Source organism: Ictalurus furcatus, chromosome 1 (assembly GCF_023375685.1).
Source record: "Ictalurus furcatus strain D&B chromosome 1, Billie_1.0, whole genome shotgun sequence".
NCBI classification, from domain to species: domain Eukaryota; kingdom Metazoa; phylum Chordata; class Actinopteri; order Siluriformes; family Ictaluridae; genus Ictalurus; species Ictalurus furcatus.
In genome coordinates, this window is record NC_071255.1 from 16,918,584 (window position 1) to 16,944,467 (window position 25,884).

The 25,884-nt window shown below is 39.2% G+C and overlaps 1 protein-coding gene across 6 annotated transcripts in view; it reads left to right on the forward strand.

The window, feature by feature from the left end:
- The first annotated feature begins 6,056 nt into the window (after positions 1-6,056).
- Positions 6,057-25,884, forward strand: part of sema6e (sema domain, transmembrane domain (TM), and cytoplasmic domain, (semaphorin) 6E) — a 142,578-nt gene continuing 122,750 nt past the window's right edge. For 5 of the 6 annotated variants that reach the window (XM_053629805.1, XM_053629835.1, XM_053629844.1 and 2 more), the window contains exons 1-2: positions 6,057-6,263; positions 18,831-18,940. The gene's annotated coding sequence lies outside the window, so the exon portion shown is untranslated. Of the gene's footprint in view, positions 6,264-12,095; positions 12,177-18,830; positions 18,941-25,884 lie in introns of all 6 variants that reach the window. The other variant, XM_053629821.1, reaches the window with a different exon arrangement.

Genomic DNA, 25,884 nt, shown 5'->3' on the forward strand with positions numbered 1-25,884 from the left:
CTGTATCTGACATGGAGATAATTTATGAGTGCATTAAAACTGGAACTAATTAATGCTAATTAATTAGTTTTAATTAAGTTTGAGAAAGGTCAAAAGGGGTTTCTAGCTTATATAAGTATTCTGAAGCAAAGTGATTGTAATTTTAGATCCTATATTTATTATGTTTGAGTTGATTATTTCAGTGGGGAAAGGGTCTTGTTTATTTAACACTTCAACACTACTTTGCACATAGTGAAAACAGTTCTTATTATATTCACTGATTTTTAGTTTCTTTGAATGACTCATTGTTAATTATTGTGGGTGTCCCAAGTATGTTGTAATCTCACTATGAAAGCAGTTAACAGCAAACCATTGTGCTTTATGACCAGGAGTTAAATTAGAATTTATGATGTGGGGGAGCTCTACATTTAAAGGTCTCATCATTTAACAAACTACAATTAATTTATATATCAACTACTGCTGGGTGATTGATTCTAAGCCTGCATTAGGTAAGTGTACTGTCACATTTCAAAGGTAGATGCGGAAGCAATTGCAGATTTTAAACGTTTTTATTATTATTAAATAAACCAACAAAACACAAAAGACACTATGACTAATGCAAAACACTGTGGCAAGGACTAAACATAAACTAACAGGACCAACACACGGTAACATTGACAACAGTAGTCTAAGACAAACATAAGACAGAGAAGCAGTGCAAACAATGGCTATATATAAGTGTGCTCATTAACAGATTCAGGTGCAGGTGGTCATGTGACATATTATAGTACAGTGCAGTGGCTGATGGGAACTGAAGTCCAGAGTTACCTCCTTGATATATGACATGTACCAACTTCCTGAAATGTTTCTCTTTTTGTAGATAATAGATCTATTAATGACTTAACCATTTACTAAACCAAATGAAGCTAAAATGTATATATAATGAATCAGTCCCACTTGTATTCATTTACATCTCCTTCCCCATGTCACCCAATGATTTTATTGGGGAGGCAATCTAGGGTGGGGCAAAATACTATTCCATAGGGTAAAATGACATAATGTGTCTACCCCTATTTCCATGTACCCTCTATATACCCTCCTCCATGCATAAAACGCACCAACAAGCAAGTAGCAAGTTACCAACTAGCAACTTACAAAAATGTCATAGCTAGCATATTAGCCCACATTTTATGGAGAATTTAACATCGTTAGCTAATAGTAGTAATGAACTGAAGAAATCCAATGTTATGTCTCCAAATAATTAATATTATTTTTAAAGTACTTTTAAAGTTTGACCAATCTTTGCCCACCTGTATGTTCATTGTGGGAATAGGTTGCTTCCGTGTTAACTAGCTAAACTTGCTTGTTCCTGCACAACATTAAGCCCAGTCACAATGCCTACTGTTGGATAATGTTGAAAAGAACTTTCAAATTTCCCAGTGATGGTGTAGTCAGTTCAGTGGTGTTTAAGTTATTACTGAAACTGGCCTGGTTCAATAAATGGCTCAGGTTAATGTCTATGTGGAGTTTTGAATGTGGGTGTATGTGTTGGTGCCCTGCGATGGATTGACGTCCTGCTAATGGGTGTATTCCCACCTCACCCACATTGTGGTTTACGTCAGCATAAACCAGTCTGGCAATTCTCCTCTCACCACTCTCATCAATAAGGCATTGTCACCACAAAGCTGCTGTTCAATGGATGTTTTGTTGTTGTTGTTGTTTGCACCGCTCTGTGTAAACTCTAGTCTGTTGTACATGAAAGAGGAGATCAGCAAAAATTTTCAAATTAGCCACCTGGAACCAACATCCATGCCATGGTCAGCATAAATGAGATTATGGTGCTTGTGGGCATCTTGACCTGTTTCGGCTTGATTGTATGCATTGCGCTGCTGCCACATGATTGGCTGATTGGATCATTGCACATGAATGAGTAGGAGTAAAAGTGTTCCTAATATAGTGGGCAGTTTGTATATATAGATTTATTTCAATGAAAGGTTAGCGTTCTCAAGGGTGAGACTAAGCTAATTAAACACAAAGAGAATTTTCAGAACCTTTTTTTACCCATCTTTCCCAAGGATCTGACTATCTGTATAAAGTAGAAAATTTAATTCATACAGTAGTGCTATGAGCAGTGTGAAATGAAATCTACGCTCCTGCACTTACTCACTCATCTTGTTTCACTCAAACTCACACACTCACATGCTGATTTTTTCCAGTCCTAACAGAAGCTCAGTGAACTGTGATATTTGGGTATAATAATATAACACATTTTGACCTTTCAACATTATTTATTACCTGTAAATTACAATTTTACTTTGAGTTTGTTATTTCCAGAGAAATATAGGATATTTCAGTGCATTAGTTGAGGATCACTGATTCTGTCCCTGCTTAGGAGAAAAAGGAAGATTGCCATAAGCATTTAATTTTCAGGATGTCCTAGAGACAAATGAGAAAAGCATAATGGCTCATTCTACACTGACAGAGTGCTGAAAGATTTCTGAGATGCTTCTCTTTAATGGCCCATGAGAGACTTGCATGGAAAGGAGTTCATATTCAGTCATATAAGAAAACTATTGGAAGACTGAAGAAACAGGCATAATGTACCAGTGAGATATTAACTAACTTGGCCTTTGTGAACCAACACTAAGATGAACTATAATTGTTTTGAACAAACTTATCAAAAAACAACAATAACATAAAAAAAAATGGATCTTAATTTTGAAGACAGGTTGACCTTCACAGACCACATTTCAATGACTGCACGATCTTATAGGTTCGTTCTGTATAACATCAAGAAAATCAGACCCTATCTCACTGAACAGGCTACACAGCTACTAGTCCAGGCTCTTATAATCTCAAAACTGGACTACTGCAACTCACTACTCTCGGGCCTCCCAGCCAGCTCCATCAAACCCCTTCAAATGATTCAGAATGCAGCAGCACGCCTTGTCTTCAACCAGCCCAAGAGAACCCATGTCACACCCCTCTTCATCTCCCTCCATTGGCTTTCTGCAGCCGCCTGCATCAAATTCAAGGCCTTGATGCTCACATACAAGACCTTGTCTGTAACAACACCCTCCTACCTCAACTCTCTCCTGAAAGCTTACGTTCCCTCACGCAATCTGTGATTGATTAATGACCGACGCTTAGTAGTACCTACTCAGCGTGGCTCAAGGTCCCTTTCCAGAACCTTCACACTAACTGTCCCTCAGTGGTGGAATGAACTTCCAACCTCAATCCGGACTGCAGAATCTATCACCATCTTCAAAAAACAGCTAAAGACCCACCTCTTTTGTGAACACTTAACTAACCCATAAAATGCCAACCCCCACATTATTTAAAAAACAAAAACAAATAAACACTTACTCTGGCTCTTACACCTCTACTCTGCGCACTTTGCTTCTCTAGAACTCAATTATAAATCGTGTATGGTAGCACTACTTGTATTGTTCTCCGCTTGATATATGGCTTTGCTTGTATTTCCTCATTTGTAAGTTCAACTGTCAATTCAATTCAATTTTTATTTGTATAGTGCATTTAACAATGGACATTGTCTCAAAGCAGCTTTACAGAAACATAAGTAAGTCGCTTTGGATAAAAGCCTCTGCTAAATGAATAAATGTACATGTTAATGCAAATTTTATTCAGTGATACAGTCCATGATTCCTTTCTCATGAGAAATATTTAACAAATAATAGGACTTATGTCTAAGCCTGTGTGATATGGTTCTGACACATTACCTGAATTTAGATTAGTAAATTCTTCAAGAATTTAAAACATTAGTTTATTGGTTATCTAGAATTTAATAATATACTGTACACTGAATATACAAGATCTTATTTTGTCAAAAATAGCAGTTCTATGATTCTAGTATACACAGTTTTAGCTTGCGGTACAACTATTTTTTTTAGCCCACAAATTTCACGCATACCCTGCATATCTATGATTAGAACTAGGACTTTATTGCCTGAAATATCTTATTCTTTAAATTTCTTATTTTTTAACATATTCTTTAAATAATGTCCTCTGGGTGTGTATATGGGTTCGAGCCACTGGATAATTTCCCCAGTAATGAGGCCTCAGGTGACAGAAATTTCCTGAAAATGGACAGTGTATGAATGCGGTTATTGTTATCGTTTGTGAGTGTGTGTGTGTGTATGTATATGTGTGTGTGTGTGTGTGTGTGTGTGTGTGTGTGAGTATCTCTGAGTGAACAACAACTACAAGTCATATTCATTGTCTTTATGGAGCATTTACATACTTTTCACACAAGTATTACTATGATCCTTCTCTGCTGTGTTGTGTAGGTGAATGCATAGTTTTAATTCAAACAGACACATTTTTAATTCAACACCATTTTGAAGCAGATAAAGCAGATTCCCCTCATATATGTGAAGGATTTTCAAAGAACACAATATAGCTGTCACTGGAAGTTACCGGTTACTGGGAGTGATGTTAGAAGAAGTAAAAATGATCATCTGAAACTGAAGCTGTTAGTGACTGAAGTGCCAAAATTGTGAACTGAACTGATTCTGAGTATCACAAGCAAAGCCTGCTGTGGAATCATTTGGAGCACTTTCTCTTCACCACAAAATTTGGGCTCACAGGAAAAAGTGAAGCTGCCAAAGAAAATTACTCGGATACATCTATCGGGGGAATAATTCTAAAACCCCACTGTGGTTCTATTGACCATGAAAAATATGAAGCAGAAACAACAGGGTGGACTAATTTCTATACAGCATACTGTATGTGAAGACCTTAAACATAACAGTTCAGCATTGCATACATTGCACATTTCTTTCTGAATTGCCAACGAGTTTTTGAGAAAAGACATTTCTCAGAATGCTCTGTGATGTCTCAGTATTTGCTCTTCTGATCGAATTCACCAGGACCATTATTAGATTTTTTTTATTGTATGTAACTTTGTTCTGCAACTTTGTACAAAAGAGGAAAAAATAAGTCTGATATAAGTATATGGTCTACTGCCTTTACTGCACTACCTTGTGTCCTTGGGTTAGAATTTTCTCTGACCTACAGAGAAAATTGCAGTAGCCTTATCCTGGATATTCAATCACAACTTAGTGAGCTTGTGATTAGGCTGCAGCACATGATAATATGTAAATGTACTTCTTCAGTGGCTGATTTTATAAGCCTGTGACAGGGAACAAAAAGCGTAATCATTTGTCTAGAGCTTTTGTTGCCTTATTTCCTGTAGATAGAAGTTTTAGTTAGTCGATTATGAAGGTCACAGTTTAAGAAGCATGACTAACAGCAGGCTTTATGAATGTAAAATGGTTTATAGATTTAGAACTCAATGGCTCAGCTCAGTATTGGACTGAATTTGAGTCTACATATGGACTGTCCTTTGGAAAATCTCTGGAAAGCTGGTTCATTAGAAACTAACTAAACATTTAAAAAAGCCAGTGCAATTTATTTTTTTTATCTTCAGTAACTACAGTGAATCCAGAGTACATCCTAGGGCAAGAGGTGGGCAATTCAGAATAACCGATTTTACTGGAAGGTTTTTGGGAGGTAAGGATGAAACTGCAGAACCCAGAGGAAACCTATGTGAAGAACATGCAAATCTCTAGAACCATGAGGTGGCAATGCTACTTGCAGTTCCACAGTGCTGCCCATCACTGCAATTCACTCTGACTCAGAAACATTTTATTCAACCCAGATTTTATTAAAATAGTTTCAAGATCTGTACAGGTATATATACCTGTTTGGAGATTAGTATTTACCTCGGGCAGTTTCACATTAGCCTACTTCTCCCTTCCCTTCACCTACAACGGCTATAAAGCTATCAATTGTACTAAACAGTATATCACAATAGTACGTTTTTATGCTGCTTTAACGTGTCCACACCAAAACGTAGATTTTTAAAAAATGTATTCATGTATTTTAATCAACGTTCATAAACTGTTGTTTTATTGTTTGGAGCGCTGAAGGGAAATTTTTTTGAAAGTGAACGACATAAAAGACTTTCTCCGCTTTCTATTGGACAGACGCCATGTAAGTCAATAGTCGTGGGCGTGGTTTAAATAGAACACGCCCACAGTGTCGAGTCTCTCGAGCGCAGTAGTCTGCCTTGGCTTTGTAGGCGTGTGTGTACACTAACTAGCGTTGTGTGTTTGAACCGAAGAAAAGAAAAAAAAATACATAACCCGCGTGGGAAAACTCTAATCTACACCTTTCTGCTTTTTAAATCACGTGTTCGTTTTTTTGCGGTTTCTTCTGCACGGAGTCAGCTTTTCAGCTTGTACATAGCGGGAAAAACCAAGGTAATTGGCCTGTTTTTATTCTACTATCGGAAGTTTTTTTCCATTAGTAACTCGGGGAAACGGAAATGCATCCCTGTGTGTGTGTGTTGGGGGGATGTATTTGTAAATAGCTAGTGTTTGCTGCATTGGGTATGAACCGCTTTCACAGAGCTCGGGTGTTTTGCAGCGCGCGACACAAAGCCCGTCTTGCACTCACCACTGCAATTTAAAGTCCTGCACAGAGCTCCGTCCACCAGTCTGGCTCTTATCAACACAGCAGGCTGGTAGGTGTGTGTGTGTGTGTGTGTGTGTGTGTGGAGAGAGAGAGAGAGAGAGAGAGAGAGAGAGATTCTACTTCGAACCTGGCGTTGTTTTCCATAAACACTCGATTTAATTGGAATCTTTTATGTGTGTGTTTTTGCGCTCCCTGATTTTCCCACGCGCCCATTGTTTTGCAGCTGATCATCACGGTGCGGTGTTTATTAAAGCGGCTCGGGAAGACCTAATGGGAAACAGGCGTGTGTGTGTGTGTGTGTTTAGATGAGAGTGTTTTTGAGCGGAAACGGAGGTGATGAAGTTGCAGCTGTGAGGGGACAGGATGCCGGCTGGAGGGCATTGCTGTGTGGATGAAGGCGATCAGAAGGCATTTTTGAGTGCAGTTTGATTATGCTGTCAGTCACGTGAGCATTAGGCTCTTCTGGTCGAATGTTACGGAATGGTTTCACTAATCGGTATAAACAGATTGTCTGAGCTAAGTTTGAGGACGCTGTTAATCCTGTAGGAGCGTTGTTGCGCATCCTGGTCAGCCCTGTCACGCAGTTTGTCTCTGACTGAAGAGCAGACATGGAGCCAAATAACATTCACTGTTCTCTCTCTCTCTCTCTCTCTCTCTCTCTCTCTCTCTCTCTCTCTGTGTGTTGGGGGGGGGGGGGGGGTCATTTTTGGCATGGGGTTTATTTAATGTTTTTTCCTTTCTCACCCCTCCAGTCCACTGTCATATATTAAGCGTTCAGTTATTCATACATGACGCGCTATCATTGCTTGCTGTTGTTTAGCTCTAGATGTTTATCAGTTGTGGACTGTCAGACCAGCAGAAAGAGCCATACAGGGAAATGTTTCATTTCTTTTCTTTTCTTTCTTTTCTTTTCTTTGTTTAAATCACAACAATAGTCTGTAAGCCAAGCCGTTTCTTAAAGTCACAGTAATAAGTGAATAAGCTAATAAATTGATAGCTGAGCTCTAAGCTATTTTTTGCACATGTTTTTCCTCCATTCTTTTTCAGGTCAAAGTGTGCTTCAGCCATAATTGCTATATAAGTGCCCATTTAAAAAAGGGGGGAAAAAAAAGACTGCAATTTTTTTTTCCTGACGCAGAGAATATGCTGAGTAGACCCTGTAATGGTAAAATCATGGCATTTAATCTTTCAGATCATTTCTCTTCTGTTACATGCGTCATACAGTGAAAGAGGCTGAATGAATAACATACTCAATAGATTCAAACGTTTAACATTTGAACAAAAAAAAAATCTTCCTTTCATAATCTGTACAGAACATCACATTTTGATTATTTTAACGATTACATGCACTAATTCACATTTTCCATTACATTAACAGAGGTAACGTAAATAACAATAGCTTTGGGAGTGATTTATCACGAGATGAAATCAGATAAGGAAATGAATTGGCTTGTTTATATAATAAAAGAAAGGGTTGATTTATGTTCCTGCGAAGAAACATAAATATAGAACTGTGTAGAAATATAAATCAGTGGGTTCATGTTCATTCTGACAGACACCTACGCAGACATCAACACTCCATGCCTGTAGAAGTAGAAATCAGCTAGTGATGTCATTGCAGTGTCATGAAGAAATGAAACTGAACAGCCACAGTAAACAAACAGCTTGCTTGCTTTCTTTTCATTTGCATTTACAACCTTCTTATCCGAATATATATTGCTAACACAAGTCCTCAAGCTAGTAAAATAGGTCAGTGTCTAAGAAACTCATTAAGTTAAAAACAGTGTTAGAGAGGAGTTTATAAAGCAATGAAAAGAGTACAAGTCAAGTCAAGGTTGTTCGGTTTGATTATATATTTTTAATTAGTGCTTAGTTATAAGGTGTTTAGTCTTCGTTTGAACTTAGCTGTTCAGACAGCCAGCAGAAGTTCCTTCCACCACCTTGGTGCCAGGACAGAGAACAGCCATGAGGCATGTCTTCCTTTTATCTTGAGAGATGGTGGGTCACACCAGCTGGAAGTTAACGTGGTGCAGAGTGGGGTGTGGTAAGTGCCTGCATGTAGGTAGGGGACTGTTTCTGACTTTGTAGGCAAACATCCATGCTTTGAATTTGATGTGGAATGATATAAGAAGTCAATGGAGGGAATGTAGCAGTGGCGTGACGTTGAGCCGTAAAGAACTTGGAAAGGTTGAGAACAAGTCGTGCAGCTGCATTCTGGATCAGTTGCAAGAGTCTGATGGTACACCGGGGAAGACCTGCTATTTAATCATGTCCAATTCCCGTCGTCTCTAAGCTATTCCCAGTATTGCACAGCATAAGCATGAACATTAGTGGTAGAAAGCTGCTCAAATTTCTGTTAATGCCTATGTGCTCTGTTTTTTACTCCTGTGCTTAAAGCCAGACTGTTTTTTTTTGTTGTTGTTGTTTTTGTTTTTGTTTTTTTAATCTGGCCATCCAAGCAGAGGTTAAATGCTGTGCGTGTGAAGGTTTTCAGAAACATAATTGCTATAGAATTGTTGATGCATTCATAAAGAAATAACAGTCAGCTCTTGAGTTAGAAAACATTGGTGAAATTGAACATTATATTTTTTATGTTTCTATTTCCTGTATTATTAAAGCACTCCAGTAATAAACAAAAATGAAGGTTCTTTATGGTCAGGTTTTATGAAGGGTGAGCGATCCTGTTCTTTTAAACTGTAAACTTGCTTCCACCTTTCCCAAGCTCCACATCACCAGGCCCTTTGCAAGTGTGGGTAATGATGCATATAGCCCGGGGTGTAATTTTACTTCCAATTTCCGCTGGTGTAGTTTTGCCCTAAATGATGTTACGCTGGCGGTGTGTTGCGGATGACTGTGCCTTCCTAATGGCTCTTTGGGTAATGACTGCTGAAATAGGCTTGGTGCTATGAGCACTGATCTAAGCCATCTACCATTCAGTATCTTTTTGCTCGATTCTTTTCTTCTTTTTTTAGTCCTTTCCATCAGGCTGCAGATTGACGCATTTTACTTTTGAACCTTGTTTTCCCCATTATTGTAACACTTTTTTTAGTGACAGACAGTTAAAATACATTCTGAAAAGAGCAGGTTTGTAGCACATGCCACACTTCTTAATATTTGTAGCGCTTTGTAATGTTTCCCTCATATTTCACACTGATTGTGGTAGTGACAGTGCTGCCAATAGCTGGCAGATACACCTAGGGGGAGAAATTAAAAGGCAGCAGGAGCTTTTTTTTCTTTCTTTCTTTTTAATAGGCAAGAGTGCTCCATTTTCCTGTATGGCTGCCCATGTCCAGTATTGGGCCTTGTCCCTCTGGGGAGTGAATTATTACCTGTCGGTCGTAGAGCCTCCACATCATCCATAACCTGAGTGTGACACCGGGGCAGCAGAGCCAGTGCAAACGGCACGACTAGCTAGCCTTGGCCTTCGAGCATGGCTTACTCTCACTGGGTGGGGAAAAACATATTGCACTGCTGCTATAGCCTTTGTAGGAAGTAATAGTAAACACTTAAGCAACTTCTGCTGTAAGCTTTTTGGGGATCTATTCATGCATAAATTCACCAAGAAAAGGCCAGAAATTTGAAAATTGTAGAAGTTATTTAGTTTAAGGATTACACATCTACTAAAATAACATCCTAGCTATTTACAGGTAATCATCTAAAACTGTTGAGTTAATTGGTAAAATATGAATTCCTTACATTCAGGAAGTAGTGTGTATGTAAAACAAGTTTCTGTTTTACGCAATATGCCCCAGACTGTTCTGGTCTGTTTGAGGAGTCAGGGAAAAACAACATGATAATTACTAAAGGGAGAAAAGACATTAAAAGCCAAGTTTTAGGCAAGGTTAAAGAGAGCAATAGTATGTCCTGGACTTCACTTTGGACAAATTACAGACCTCAGTGCTCAGACCTCAGTATTTCCATACTGCTTTCGGACAGACTGGCTCGCTTCCAGTGGGTTTTGTAAGCCATTTATCAGAAACTTTAACCCCTTTTGTCAAGCAAGTTGTTTGGCTGTTCTGACAAATCCGCACTGACCACAGATGTAGTGGGACGATGAATTGTCATCTACCTCACTGCCGGCTGGATGGAGCTGCTAAACGTAATGCACGGTACAAAGGAACTGGCAGCAAATGAACAAATATCACAGATAAAGAGACCGAGATGCAGAGCTTGTGAAACACAGAGCCTGCAATTGTCCTGTAGTTTAATTTCCCTTACGTATTGTGTGTGTTTAGGTGTGAAGTTGGAGGAGGAAAACCGAAGGGTTGTTGAAATACGTGTGAGAACACAGCTTCTCTCTGTGCCAAAAGTCTGAACTAAGCAGGAATAGAATTGTTCTCGTGTTCTTTTTTTAAACCATCTTGGTCAAATTCAAAAGTAGTTATGTGCTAAGGTTCTTTGGTGGTGCGTGCGTGTGTGGACACAGAATGATTGGCATGACAGAGAGAACACGCTCCTTGCCCAACTGTCATATTTAAGTGTTTGGATAACCGATTGTGAGGGCTAAATCATACTGAGGTAGAACCAGCAGACTGACTAAGTCACGCAGACACAGCTTTTGCCCCTGGCTTGTCTTCGCAACAGATTACAGTGATGACTAACTCCATTTCATTGCACTTGGACATTCAGCTGCATCCTCAGCTCCTTGCTTCCACCACACAAGTAGCCTTTTGTACCTCTCGCATTGGTATGCCAGTATTACGGGCCAAGTCTGCTAGCTATGGGCGAGAACAAGCTTCACCCTCTACTAACTCCTACTGAGGCCCTTTTTAATTACCCCCATCTCCGAATATGAAACCAAACCCGCAGGAGTGCAATTCTGTGCCCTTATTTGTTGCAGAGCCTGCATACATGTTATTGATTCCTCGAATCTGAAGAGGTTTAGAGGTGCCCAGATTTGTGCTCTAAATGACCTCTAAAACACTTTATAATGGAACAGCTCTTCCCACCCCCACATTGATTAGCTGCTCGCATTGCAGCTATTGTGAAGCTTCAACTTTTTATTCTCAGAGCTAGACTGCTAATAACTAATGTTATCTCCACATGCTTTTTATGCCCCAAGATAAAACACAGTAGATGTAATACATTATTTTAAACTTCTTGAACTTCTTGATTTTTGGCACATCAAGTTATTTATTTATTGTTTGTTTGTTTGTTTGTTTGTTTGTTTTAAATCAGGTTTGTGCTCTAGTCCTGTGTTGCTTTTGGGACGTTAATGGTTTTCCCAGGAGTGTCAAAAATAAAACCCAAAAAACTGCTGCTTCTTATCCAGAGGGACAGAGGGAGAAAATGATGAGCTTCTGCGAGAGTTTTTTTTTTCCCCAGGAAAACACTGACCATTACTGAAGCCCTTTTTTGATGCTTTTTATTATTTACTTCCAGCGATTTCGAAGTGTTGAATTTTATGTTTGGAATTTCAGATTTTAATGATACTTTGGCACAATGCTCAACATGGTATTTTAAATATCTACAGTACTATGTGAGTAACAGATCTACCGCGCTGCGTGTTTTTAAAATGAGCCTTTTTATGGTTTTAAAAAGTGAAATGGAGCAGGAAATTAAAAGCCTCAAGATAAGACAAGTTGTTGGGTTTTTTTTTTTTGCACTTAAATCTACAGCTTCATCCAGCAGAGCTGCATCATCAGAGCCTATTCATTCAGGACGGCAGGGTTTCATCAGCAACACAGAAGGTCTTTGATGTGAGTATCGAGATTTTCATTCCGGTTTTATTTGTGAGTGTGGTCTTTTTGTTGGAGGCGTGCTAGATGTTCACTGTGAATCTAGTGTGACCGTACGCACATTATGTAAATCCCTCCAATTTCCCAGGCCTCCCAAAATAGAAGTCTCATTTGACCTTCTGGGAGCGAATCTTGGCGAGAGTCAGTACATGTGTCCCCAGAAGAGCAGCGGGGCAGCAGCAAGGCTGTGATCTCACTGCGCTCAGTGTTGGGTTTTGAATGGTGGGAGGATCTGAACGATGGCTGCTAATAGAGGTTTGATTCTGGACTTGGTCAGATTTAAGATTAGCAGCCACTCAGCTCTCTGTAAGTTTCTGTGAATGCTGGACACTATTAGCACAGGGGCTATATTTAGTGCTAGCTGTAAGGTGTGGGTGTCAGTGGAGTCGGTGTCATATCTCCCCTTGGAACAGGGCCAAACACCACTAGGGCCCCTCGGTCCCCCCTCCTCCATGCCTTTTTCATTCCTCAAGTGTGTCTCCTGTTAACCATATGATGACTCAGTTCAGTGTGAATGTTTGCGTGTGAGCACATATGCTTGCAGATGTGTGCGGTTGTGCAACTACTAAATGTTTTTCATGCCTTTTGTCTGTTTCTGTTTAAACCGTTTGCTGTACCTAGAACACATGCACACGCACATAGTGTGCGCCCCTGGTCTAACTTCATTTGATTTTTCTTTATTGCTTTCTCACATTATCTCTGTCCTGGCAAGCTGCTTGTCCCAGGGGAACAATCTCTGCCTCGCACTGACGTACCAAAAACCTGCCGTAGACGGATCTCAACCACACACAATTTCATTACCACTAACAGTTTGCCTCATATACAGCCAGCCCCCGCATCGCCTTCCTTTCTCTCTTCCTCCCTGATGCTCTACGTCTAAGGTATACCGAAATAGCAAGGGCAGCGGATGTCAGTGTTATGGGGGTACCGCAATCCCTGAAAAAATCATGTCAGCCTCCCCCAGAAATATCTTTGACCTTCATCATCTTCATATATGTCCTGAGCCCGATCTTGCACAAACTCCATCTGCTTGGTGAGTCAGCTGGAATATATTATATATATATATATATATATATATATATATATATATATATATATATATATATATATATATATATATATATATATATATATATATATATATATATATATATATATATATATAGTGATGCACCGAAATGAAAATTCTTAGGCGAAGCCGAATATAATGAAAAACTTGGCCGAATACCGAACACGTTTTTTTCACGGTTTTTCCATTTATTTTGCCATTTTTTTCACCATTGCATAAATTAAATAGTCAGAATGTGCTTTTTACTATTTTGTCTTGCTTTTCAAAGAAAAAATCAATTACAAAAACTAAAATTTGAAAATATTTAAAACTGAACATTTTTTTTTTTCATTCCAGCAGGCATACGCTACCAACAAGGCACAATATAACTTGAAATAAATAAATGAGTAAAATAAAAATATTTTGATGTGCTCATCTTTGAGCCCCACTTGAATAGCCTATGTTAGGCCTATAACTGACTGCTGAAAGAATGTAACACTCTGTAGCCTACAACAAAATAGTGGATGGACCCACAACAAATGAATAATTGTCCTAGACATATGCCTACTTCTTTAACGACCATTCTTACATCTTTCTCCGACACTTTAAAATGCTTCCACACTGCCAACATATTTGCTGCAATTAAAGCTTTGCTCACTCTGGTTGCTAGGCTATTTGGTCGCGTCATCAAACACGTCATTGTTTGATCAAATTTATTCTGCCTTTTCACTTATTATTCAGCCGAACGGTTTTTTTTTGGTTATTTTCGGCCGAATAATTTCGGTTGCCGAACATTCGGTGCATCCCAAATAAATAAATAAATAAGTGTGTGTGTGTGTGCTTGCTTAGCCTAGTGTGGGCACAAAATAATTTTATAAATAGTGGCTAGTGTTTGATTTTATAAATTGTGGGAAGGTTGTGGACGGAAGGAGTAGGAGTCGATAGAACTGTTGACTGCCAAGTGTCTTCCTGAGATATATTTCTTTGTAAGCCACAGCATGTCTCAGCTGGAATTTGTATTCATGCTCATCGATTGCTGTTTTTTTGAATGGACAGTAAGGCAAGCCAAGAGTTTTTGTACAGAAAAGCACACAGAGATCAACAACCATTTATGGTGGAATTAGTCTCGAAGTCAACAAAAGCCTCAGCAATGCATATCTTTTGCATTTCTTTTCTGCTCAAAGCAACTGCCAATTAACTGTCGGCCACCGTATGTGTTTCAATTTGCTCTTTAACAAAATAAGCTAAAAATGCTCCGTTAATCATGCTTTTGTGCTCTGTGGGCATCTGTCCTATTTTCAATTCAGACAAACGGTGTTTTTTTTTTTTGTTTTTTTTTCCTCTTCCCCCCCTCTTCCCTAAATTAGCATGATAACACCCTGGAGAGGAAGTAAAAGAGCTAATCACATCTTTTGCTCTCGATCTTTTTCTCTGCGTTCATAGCAGCAGCTTATTGTAATATTGAACGCTTCATCGGTTAAACCAGCACTCTGATCTCCTCCACAAATCTCCCATATCGCAGACTGTCAGCAAATGGGGAAATGAAACACAAAAGGCAAATTGTATGTCTCTTTCTCGGCGGTGCACTTGATATTATGGTTGGTTAACAGGCTTGTTCCTGAGCTATTATTCCATGTTAATCACATCCTGCTGGTCCTCCATAAGAAGAACATGGCCTTGAGTGCGCAAAGGATGCTGCTTGGAGAGCCATTTCCACTGTGGTTTATTTCACTCTGGGAAGTGAAGAAAGTGAAAACCAGCTGGCTGAAAATGTGTTTCCATGTCAAGGTGCCAACTGGACAAGGACCACCCTGTAGTTATTTCTTGTTTCTCTTTCTTTTCTTTTTTTCTTTTCTTTTTTTTTTTTTTAAATGACCAACTTGGCCTGAGTCGTCTCTATTACTGTTTTGGACAGCCTGACGCCCACCAGACTGAAAGGGCTAACCCAAATGCGAGTCTTCCTCCCTGCACAATCCCGTCAGGTCACGGGGTCAGCAGTTAAGCAGGAGCAACGGCATGGCCTGAATAGTAAAGAGATTGATTTTAGTCAGTGGGGGTGGTGGGGCAAGGATCGGAGATAGCTCGGGTCAGATCATTTGCCCCCTGTAAGAGCAGGGGGAGACAGGAATGCACTGGTGAAAGGAGAGGAAAGCGGGGCATTCACAACATGTCTACTGTCTTTCTAGTCTCAACCTGACAACTTTAGCAAGCTCTGCCGTAGCCCAAAACAGGACACGGAGCTGTGCTTCTTCTTTTAATAGGCAGCTGAAGGGCAAGGGCTAATCTTCCCTTGGTGTTGTACTGAAATGTTGTGTTTGAAGAAGCCGTTTTCTCTCCACAATCAGCAGGATATTCTCAATGCTTGGGTTGCTGTTGGAAAAATTGCCTATTGCCAAGGCTTGGTCTGGATAATTGTGTTAAGCATTCACCACAGTCATGCTGTGCTTTTGGCACAGAATCTAATTTATAGTTAGATGACAGTACACCTAATTATAGTATAGTACACCTAATTTGATCAGATCGTAAACAGCTATGTTCATGTTTCTTCTTTATGCCTGTTTTGTGTTACATTTTGCAAACGATGGATTAATTAATTCTCGTATTGAAAAGATAATGGAAATGCACTTCTGCATGTGGATATAAGTTTCAGGCACTGCTATTAAGCGCCCAGGTGTGTTCGTGTCCTATATGTGTAGAAAGAGCTATATAATGGCAGTTGGCTGTGCATTATGCAGTCCTCCTAAAGCTCAGAGCTTTATTCCAGATGATGAGCTGCTAAGTCTTCCTGCCTCATGGGTCCGATTTAATCAAAGTAGAGCTACACGTTGGGGGAAAAAAACAGCTGGCATTACCATAGATTTCTTCTTCTGTTAGGACGTGCCATGCTCTTGTCATAGCTTTCTATGCTTCGGGTCAATGTGATGTGCATTTGACTCTGAGCCACGGAGACGTATGCAATGAGTTAAGCTTTTCTAAAGGCATCATGTCGAAGTGCTGGTGAAAGATATATTTATTCTCTAAATCTACACTGTGGCTAACAAAGGAGGCCCTACATATGCAGGATGTTATTCCAGGAATCTGTTAAGGCAGTCGTGCTCGGGGAGAGCTGCATTGAGACACACATTGTTAAAGTGCTGAGGTGAAGCCAAGCTGAGCAGCTGTGCTGTAATCGCTCTCTCTCTCGCTCTCGCTCTCTCTGCCTTTCGGATTTTATATCCTTTGTCGATTAGAATGTTTTGCTTCATTAAACCTGTATTTCGTTTAAGATAATTGGCGCCGTATTAAAATATCTTTTCATTGTAGTTGTTTTTCTGTACATGGCTATAGATGCAAACCAAAATGAGAGCACATTTTTAAAGAGTGATCAGAGAAACAATTTCTGACAGGCCTTATTGTGAAACCTGGACTATAAAATCTGCACCTGCTGTGGGTTAAATGTCGTTAAAGTTGGCAGAAACATAGACACTGTCCAAGTTTTCTCCATATTTCTTTCAAAGGTTCTAAAACAGACTGAATGCGTTGTCCCCGATTTCTCCCAGTCAGAATGTAGGCACTCTCCGCTGTCACCCAGATGACCATGGACTTCCTCTCAAGGTTTCTTCGTCTTCTCATCTCATTGAGTTTTTCCTTGCCACATTTGCCTCTGGTTTTTTCATTATGGTTCTAAATCTACGTCTGGATCTCTATACAGCTGCCGTGTGACAAGGTCTGTTGTTAAAAGTGCTATAGAAATAAAGTTGAATTGAAGAGTACAGCTGTACCGCAGTTAATAGTGCATTCTGTCCTCAAAGGTTGACATTTTCGAGCCATTTGACGACTGGATAATTAGGATGTCATTAAGACAGCTGGGTAGTATTTTTCTACATGAACTTGGTATGTTGAGTTCAAAACAGATCGTATCGTTTTCTGAGGAAGAAGGACATGAAGAAAAATGAAGCAACCTCCTGGAACCAGTTCACCAAAACATAAAACACAATAATATGCTGGCTGCATGCCCAAAACATATCACATGAACCCCAAACCAACACTGATTCATTCAAGTTATATTCCTCTGCTTTTCTGCTCCTGGCTATACTTAGCTACAGTAATGTAAAACATGTTTATTGAGAGAGGCCTGCAACAGTGAACGATACACTGGAAAGATACAGAATCATGTACTGTAGTATAGAAAAATGGTCAACCCTTTCCCCTCACCTGAAGTCTAGGGAGCAGGAGATAACTAGCCGCCTTCTGAGCTTTAGTTTCTGTGTTAAAAGCATCAGAGAAACGCTGCTCAAACACCCACCCAGCAGAACCTGGCCACAGGACGCCTGCTGCAGCTCGGCAAGATAGAAAAGCACTGGAATTGGATTCGGGCCAGATGCTTGCCGATCGTTTCATTTTAGGTTTAGAAGCCAGATTGAGCCAGACACAGCACTCAGGCTGTGGGTTGATTTTGAGTTGGCTGTTTTGTAGTTGTCCACAAAATATATGTGTGAGCTTGAGGCCTTGAAGTGAACTGGTATGTTTTTTAGATTTGCTCCATATAAATGGGCCACAAGGAGCTTTATGGAAACACTCCAGAATGCTGACAGCACTCGATGCATTTTAGATGAACATCTTCGCTTGAATGTTCACGATTCATACTCACAAATCAGAACTAGAAACTGTATCTTTTGTTAATATAGAATATTCAGGGCAATTTCCTATTCTGCTTTCTTCGGCAGCTAAAAATGGCCTTTAGCTTTGAGTCACATACAAAAATAACATTTAACATTTTCTACTGGTCTATAATTCATAGATTCTTAATTCCTCGAATTAAGAGACCTCTCTCCAAGAGCATAACCAATTTAGACTGCCCTGCGGGGGGCTTTGTACGTCGAACCTTATCTTACAATATTAAACATGACTGTAATTAGATCAAAGTTTCTCATGTATTGTCTCTATTATTCTCCAGAGAGACAAAATAGGTCTGCCGGTCTGTGCGTACGATGTAAGCAGGTTTAATGCACTTTGTTCTTTTGTCAGGAGACATACACGCTGATGAAGGGCAGGAACTTAGACGCAGAGACTGTTGCAAGGAGATGCGTACGTACAGACACAGTCTCAGACACAAAAGAAGAGCGTGGTAGTGGAGTAGAGCATCCTAGTGCTGCAGGTCTGCACAAGTAAAGAAAACTGGCTGAGAAGAGTGTTAACTCGCAGCAGATTGAAGGAACAGATTGCACTCTACACAGATTTGGATAGCCTTGGAATTGGATTTGTAGAGATTTAGTTAAAATTCTGTCCATAATGAATGTTAAGTGAACAGTGCTTCTTTTTGTCATGAGTGAAGGCAGGGCTTTCTCTATAAATTACTTTTGTGTGCTTTGGCAATGAATACTAGTGGTTTAAATGAATGATGGTGCTAAAAAAGCCAATTTTTAAAAAATTTTTTTGGATACATCTGATTTTCGTACGATAATACATAACAAATAAAATGGTGCATTGTAAATTATGGCTGAAGTTCTTTCTGTTCATTATGTGCAGTTATGCTTATGTCTATGTGTTTGTGTTTGTGTGTTTGTGTGTGTGTTTTCTTCCCCCAGACTGAGGAATATCACGACTTCCTGGAGAGATCCAGTCTTTTATCCAACCCATTTCTCATCCTCTTTGTCATGTGCCTGACACCCTGCAGTATCATTGGATGAGCTTTGAGGTAGGAACCAATGGCAAACAACTTGCTGAAATGTCAGGCTCAAAATAACCCACTTTATTTCCTCTTGACGTCTTGAATCTTTTGTTGATCTTGCCTTGGTGGAACACAATTGCATTCTGTAAAGGAAATGTAGTGTGATTTGTCAGGAAATTGAAGTTGTGGCCAGCTGCATTATCTTGGGCTAGTTGGTCACCTCGGGGTGTTTGTGTGGAGGGGAAAAGTTTTTTTGAGTTGTCGAGAACAATGAAAATCAAATACAAAATCCTGTAAAAGAAGTTGCTGTTTGACGCTAAATGAAATCTCAGGTTGTTTGTGGAAGGTGTGTAGGAGGGTGGGGGAAGTGGGGAGTTAATGATGTGTGATATAGGCATATTTTATAACATAATGTTTTTGAATATTTAGACGATGGCATCATTTACATCATATTTCTATCCCTATTTCTATGGAAACACAACCTCCTGGATAGCACAAGTAGGAGTTTTATAGCTGTTTCTCAATTTTTGATTTGTTGATCCAATCACAGTTTAATAAGATTTTACTCCAAATAAGATCGAGTCTGATAAGAGAGTTCTCACAGAAATGATCGTATGAAAAAAAAACAAATATTGATGTGTTCTCCACCAAGCAATCCTAATCATTCCTATTATCACAGTCACTGCAGACATGCGTCTGATTAGAAGGCAGATAGTGAACCAGTTTGTGTGTGAGATTACTGAGCACTGAAGGGATTTCCAAAGAACTGTTGAGGAGAAATTATTATCAAAATAGCGAGGTCTCGAATGCACCATGGAACCATTATGAGCAGTGATCCAATATGTCTAGTTGGGAACCTACAATCTAGAGGTAGTGATCCAATTTCACCCACCAATATCTACATTTTCCATGCTTTCTTATAGATGCAAGTTTCTTTTTCAGAAGTGTGCCCTAAATTGAGGATGAATTTTTATATATAATATAATATAATATAATATAATATAATATAATATAATATGTAAAATCTAATGGTATATTTTTCTTGTTAAGTAACAAAATTAAATGACTTCATTTCAATTCAAATGTCCAGAGTGAGCTTATAAGGTAAGCATGCAAAACTTTCAATATAAGGTGCTTCATATTTAATTTATTGAACACTGATTTCCAAATTGAAATATGAAATGAATAAGCCAACTAACAAAAGAAATGATATTTTCCACTGTTACACTTTAGCCGTATAATAGATTTGGCAAATAGAAGAGTTCTCCCTCATTTATTTTCACATTTATTTCCTTAGTGAGCATGGCTCTATTATTGAGGTTTTCTTGTTCTTAATATTATTCTTACAACCTTCTCTTAGGTTATTCATAAATTATGGTACAGCAAGCTTGTGAACATCCACAGCAACTTTGCCATGTTTGTGTAGTCGCAATAATGTTTTCTCAATTTCTCTCGGGTCTTCACTAATGCCTACCCATTTTGTCCCTATGATGCAAATAAGGAAAGACGTTACACTCGTGAATGAATGAGGAAGTTTAATTAACTAAAGCCTTTTTTTTGATTATAAATAAAGTACAATGGCTTCAAGGCCTAGGGGGATTATTAGGAACAGCAGTGCTCCTTCAGAAATCACACACAGTAGTTGATTGTTGAGTTGATTTAAACAAGTTATACTGTGAAAATGTTATTTATTTATTATTATTTTTTTTACTGGTAGAGCAAACCTTTTCTGTTTAATGGTGCTGTTTACTTGATGCCTATATGGAAAAAAGCATTACTTTTATATAATATATGTAGTAATGGAACGCTTCAAATTGCTTTTATTGTTATAGGCATCACTAGTTTTATTATATAATGTTGTGGGCATGGTTTAGGTCCGCGTCTTCTTAGCGGTAATGCCCACTTTAAATCAACGATTCTGACTGATCACTTTTATCCTATTATGAAACATTTCTATCCTGGTGGGAGTGGTCTCTTCCACAATGACAATGTCCCCATCCACAGGGTACGCGGGCTCACAGAATGCTTTGATGAGTATGAAAATGATGCAAATCATATGCTGTGGTCTTCCTATTCATCAGATCCCAACCCAGCTGAACAAACTGTTCTGTTCTGGTGGGTTGTTTGTGGCCCAACGCTTGACTAAGTTGCTTTTTCCTTTCGTTTGTCATTTCAAGCTAGACCTCTACGCTACTTAAATCTGTGCATTTACATTTACGGTATTAGGCAGACACCCTTATCCAGAGTGACTTACATTTATCTCATTCATATATCTGAGCAGCTGAGGGTTAAGGGCCTTGCTCAAAGGCCCAACAGTGGTAGCTTGGGGTGACCTTCTGAGCAATAGACCAACACCTTAACCACTGAACCACTGCCCTTATGTATTAAATCTGAGCTATCACAGAGCTACCACTGCTTTTATGTATTAACCCCCCCCCCCCACACACACACACAATGCATGATACCATGCAAAAACATTTCGTTTGTTAATTTAACTTCTTAATCTCATAATTTCCAGGAAAAAATGGTTTCTTGGGGTGTCACCATATGAAGTGGAACTACCAATTGGAGCCTGATTCTGAGAAACTATATGGTAATTTATTTACCAAACTGCTGTACAAGCAATATTTGACATTTTTGTGTTGTTGCCCATGCACTGTGAAGAGGCTGGATGTTTTCAGACTGAGAGAAATAGCAAGTATAAAACAGAATTATGAAACATGGGTTATGCTGAGAGGGAGAACTAAAGACAGAATAAAAGATAGTGGAAGACTCTTTGAGTGTTTGAGTACAGTAGATACTTACAACAGCCCACCTGCTGCAGATGCCCATGGATTCAACCTTCAAGAGTGGGGACCACAATCCCTGGGGAGCACAAACACACACAGACATGCACATACATGCACCACTTTCACCACCACCAAACATGATGATTGGCCAGAGCACTGATGCAGGTGGCAGGGTCTCTACAGTGCTTGCTGGGAGCAGATGGCTGGCCAGATGCATGCCTGGATTTGACCTTGGTGCCCACAGATGATTGAACAGCACAGTCGTCCTCACGTCACACTCTCTCTTCCTGTGCCGCTCCTCCTCTGCTCACTGGCGCCTCTATTTGCTTCAATAGCTTATGGTGTTTTTTTTTTTTTTTCTTTTTTCTTTTCCAGTTGAGCCATATGGAGCTATTGTAAAGGCTCTCATTCTAGGTGCTGTCATATTCCTCCAACATGGGTGCATTTATATCCATGGCTGAATAGCACAGTGCTATTGGCCATCAAAGGAAGCATAGCACAGGCTGTGTAGTACTAAGTATGAAAGAATAGTAAGAAGAAAACAAGGAGACTTTTATAATTGGGTGAACAGATTCTTGAGTTTGAATGACAGAAGCCTTAAGTTGCTGATCTTGGATGTGTGGGTTCAGCCCACTTCCCTCTGTTCACGCCTGTCAAAACTGCCATCCGTCCCAGTGCCACTATGTGCCAAGCACTAAAACATTTATTCCAAGTCTTCGCCTGTCACGCGAGCTCCGAGGAAGAGATGAAATACTCTATAAAATTTGAAGTCAGGCCACTGAGGTCAATTTTAATTACATTTGTGTTTTATTGCATTTTTATTTATTTTATTTTTTATGCTCTTTTTAAAAATGTGTCTTTTTCAGTGGGCTAAATTTGTCATTAGTGCTACTGAAAATGAGTGCAAAGTGCCTGTGTTTGACTGTAACCTTTGTAGAATTGGCAGTGTTGATTTTAACATACTGAAAGATTTGTGTATTATCCTGGAGACTTCGAGTTAGATTTCAGTTCATTTCAGTTAAGCTAACATTATTTGTAAATGTTATTTTTAAGATTTACACAGGACACAATGTTCCTTTTCAAAAGGAAAAATCTACATGATTTCTATTTCCGTACCACCGAAGCGATCATGAGCTCATAAGTTTTTCGGTCTCGGCTGGGTTGCAGCGCTGCCGAAATCATCTGTAATTGGACTCATTGATTTTCTGGAGATGTTAGAGTTGTTCTCTCTTAATCACTTTGAATCAGAAAGCAGGCTGTAGTGCCGAAGAAATGTGCACCAGGTCCAACTTTAATTCTACCATACACCCAGCACCACGATCATGGGTAAAACTATCTTGAAGCTACTCTTTCAGGCTTTCTCAGGTACACCTATCTGAAAGGGACCTTCACTGACCAGATATTATTTGGGTAGTAAATCATTCTCAACACAGACGTATGAATGACATGGTAGTTAGTGTTTCACCTTTAACATTGTATGAAGTGGAGCAGGGTTACTGGTATTTCTGCACCTACCTTATTGGGCCACCTTGTAAGAGTACTGTTCAAACTAATTAGTTTGCTACTGTTGTTGTTTGTGGGTGTGCACTATCCATTTTATTTTATTTATTTTTTTTGTACTGACTGCAGTAGCTGAAATGTGTACTCTATATCCCAGTTTACTATTTATACACATTACCTTTGTTTAAAATATATTTAGCTTTGATTTACATATTTACATGCTAGGCTTTGTGTTAAGTTTGTTAGCAGATTACCGAAACAAACTAATTGTGCTAGTTGCAGTACACTCACCAGAGGCACCGACAACCTCTGCTGCTTCCTTTATGCTTTGTTTCTTCTTTAAGTCTCTATACACATTTAACAAGAGGATATCTATGACAAGATAAAAATAAACCACGGTTACACATTCTTCTTCCATTTTTTGTGCATCAAACAATAAGTGGGAAATAATTGCTTGTAGGAATTAAAGTTGAGTGGGGGATTGAGTTGATGTTGAGCCATGCACTGAAGGATTGTTTGGGGGAATCATTAGAGCCAGTCGTTTGGATTTGTCACTTTACCGCATCATACCTAATTTGCATGGTGTCTGATTACAGGACTGTTTGCTAGATATTTTTGGCTGTTTGTGTTTGGAAACTCTTCCAGCACTGCCGTTTCAGACACCGTTTTATCCACACAAACATCATTCCACCCCCATGTCAGTGCCGCTTATATGCCACTTTGTCATTGATGATACTGTGGTGGGCCTTTTTCTGAAAAAATGGCCCCACAAATTGTACATGGCAACATATGGCTATAATCAGTAATTGTGTACAACAAACTGCAGTTGTATGATATGTTTAAGTAATATAATGGCCACTGTGTGTATGTTCGACTTGCTGACCTGTACACTTTAAATCAGTGGTCACCAACCTCGTCCTTGAAATCTACCTTCCTGTAGGTTTCATCTCCATCCAAAATCTAACACACCTGTTTTAATTGCTCAAGATCTTCTAAAGGCAAGGATTAGATGGTTAGGTGGGCACGATTATGGTTGGAGCTAAAGCCTTCAGGGAAGGTATGGTGTGTTCTGGTAAGTAAGTCTGAGACTTCAGGTGCATTCAAGTCAATTTGGTTGCAGCAAGACGGCAGTGTATCTTCCTTCTCTTAATTAACCACCAAAAAAATACTGGAAGTTTTTTAACTCTGGAATGTGCATCAGGTGTGTATTGCTTTGTTTTTAAACAATTAGTGAAGTCACTGTAAACTTTAATGTTACATGTTATATCGTTCGTATATTGTATCGTGAACAATTGTTCAATGCTATCACATTGTGCAGGAAATTACCTTCTTTTATTGTAAATAAATAAGCCTGACATGTTAAGCTTGTATTTCAATAACCTGCTGCATATACCAAACACATAATAACTGAAATCAGCTTCTGAGGTGAATAAGCATTCAATTTCAACAAATTTACAGTCAATAGCAGACCTTGCATCCATTGATTCTAGCACGTTTTCTTACTGACACGCCCTAACTCGGAGACTCTGGGCTTAAAGAAAATCCACAGTTTTCCCACTCGTAAGTGCGACTTTGTGGTGGCGTTCATGTGCGTTCAACTCGCAAAATACAATCTTTCCGGCATGACTTGATGAGCAGTAGATTTCTAGGAATAGGGTTGCTTTAAATCTTAGAGGTTGTTGCTCTAAACATCTGATAAACTCCACCAGTCTTGCGACTGATCATCTTTTTTACTCAGCTCAGCTTCTTCAATTCTTCAATTATCCTTTTTCTAAGAACAATTTCCCCTTCTTAAAAAAAAAAAACTCTTCATAAGAAAACATACACTATTTCAGAGGGCATTTAACAGCCACTACAAACAAACCGTTATAAAGGATTTGTCATTCCTTTATAACTTTTGTTAACATCAGTATGCTGTGGGAGTTCTGTGCAATTTTCACTTTCATATTTTTTATGTTCTCTGGTATATGTCTCCTTCCATGTCTTATACTGGATTAAAGACCCCATTGTACTCCAATGGTAGGTGAAATTAGTATCTTGGCAGAGTGACACTTAAATAATCTTTTTGCTGTGGCTTAACTCAAGTGTTTGTGTGCATACAAACTAAAGTTTCTCACTTTAGCATATGCTATTATGGCACTTTCGTGAAACAGGATATTTAGACTGCTAGAGTTCTGGAACTGTATGTGCACTGAGTTGGATGAGAGTAGTTCGCTAATGTCCATGCCTTCCCTGAAACATCTGAGGAAACTTTTCCTTTTGTAATTGAACAGCAAAAGTAGGAACTGTAATGAGAATTGAAGAACATCTGTTCTCAACAAATTGTTTTCTGAGGAGGCAACACTATAGCCTGTTCGATCTGTGTTCTTCATTGCCCTTAGTTGTTTAAGCCACCCGTTCTGAGTTAATAAGAAATGCTTGGGCCCTCATGTGCTAACCAGAGTCTCCAATCACTCCACTGACTCCTCTGGGTCTCTGTAATCCTGTGTGTCTGTGCCAGTACCCCATAAGGATGAGGCTATCTCAAAAGCTCTCAATCGCTGCACTTCAAAGTGATGGCTTAAACCAGGAGGAGATGGAGGTGCAGCTCAGCCCAAATCTTTACCTGAAAGTTCTCATTGTAGTGTAGTAAGACCTGACTTCTCATAACTAGAGAGGATGAGAAGTAGAGGTTTGATGTCT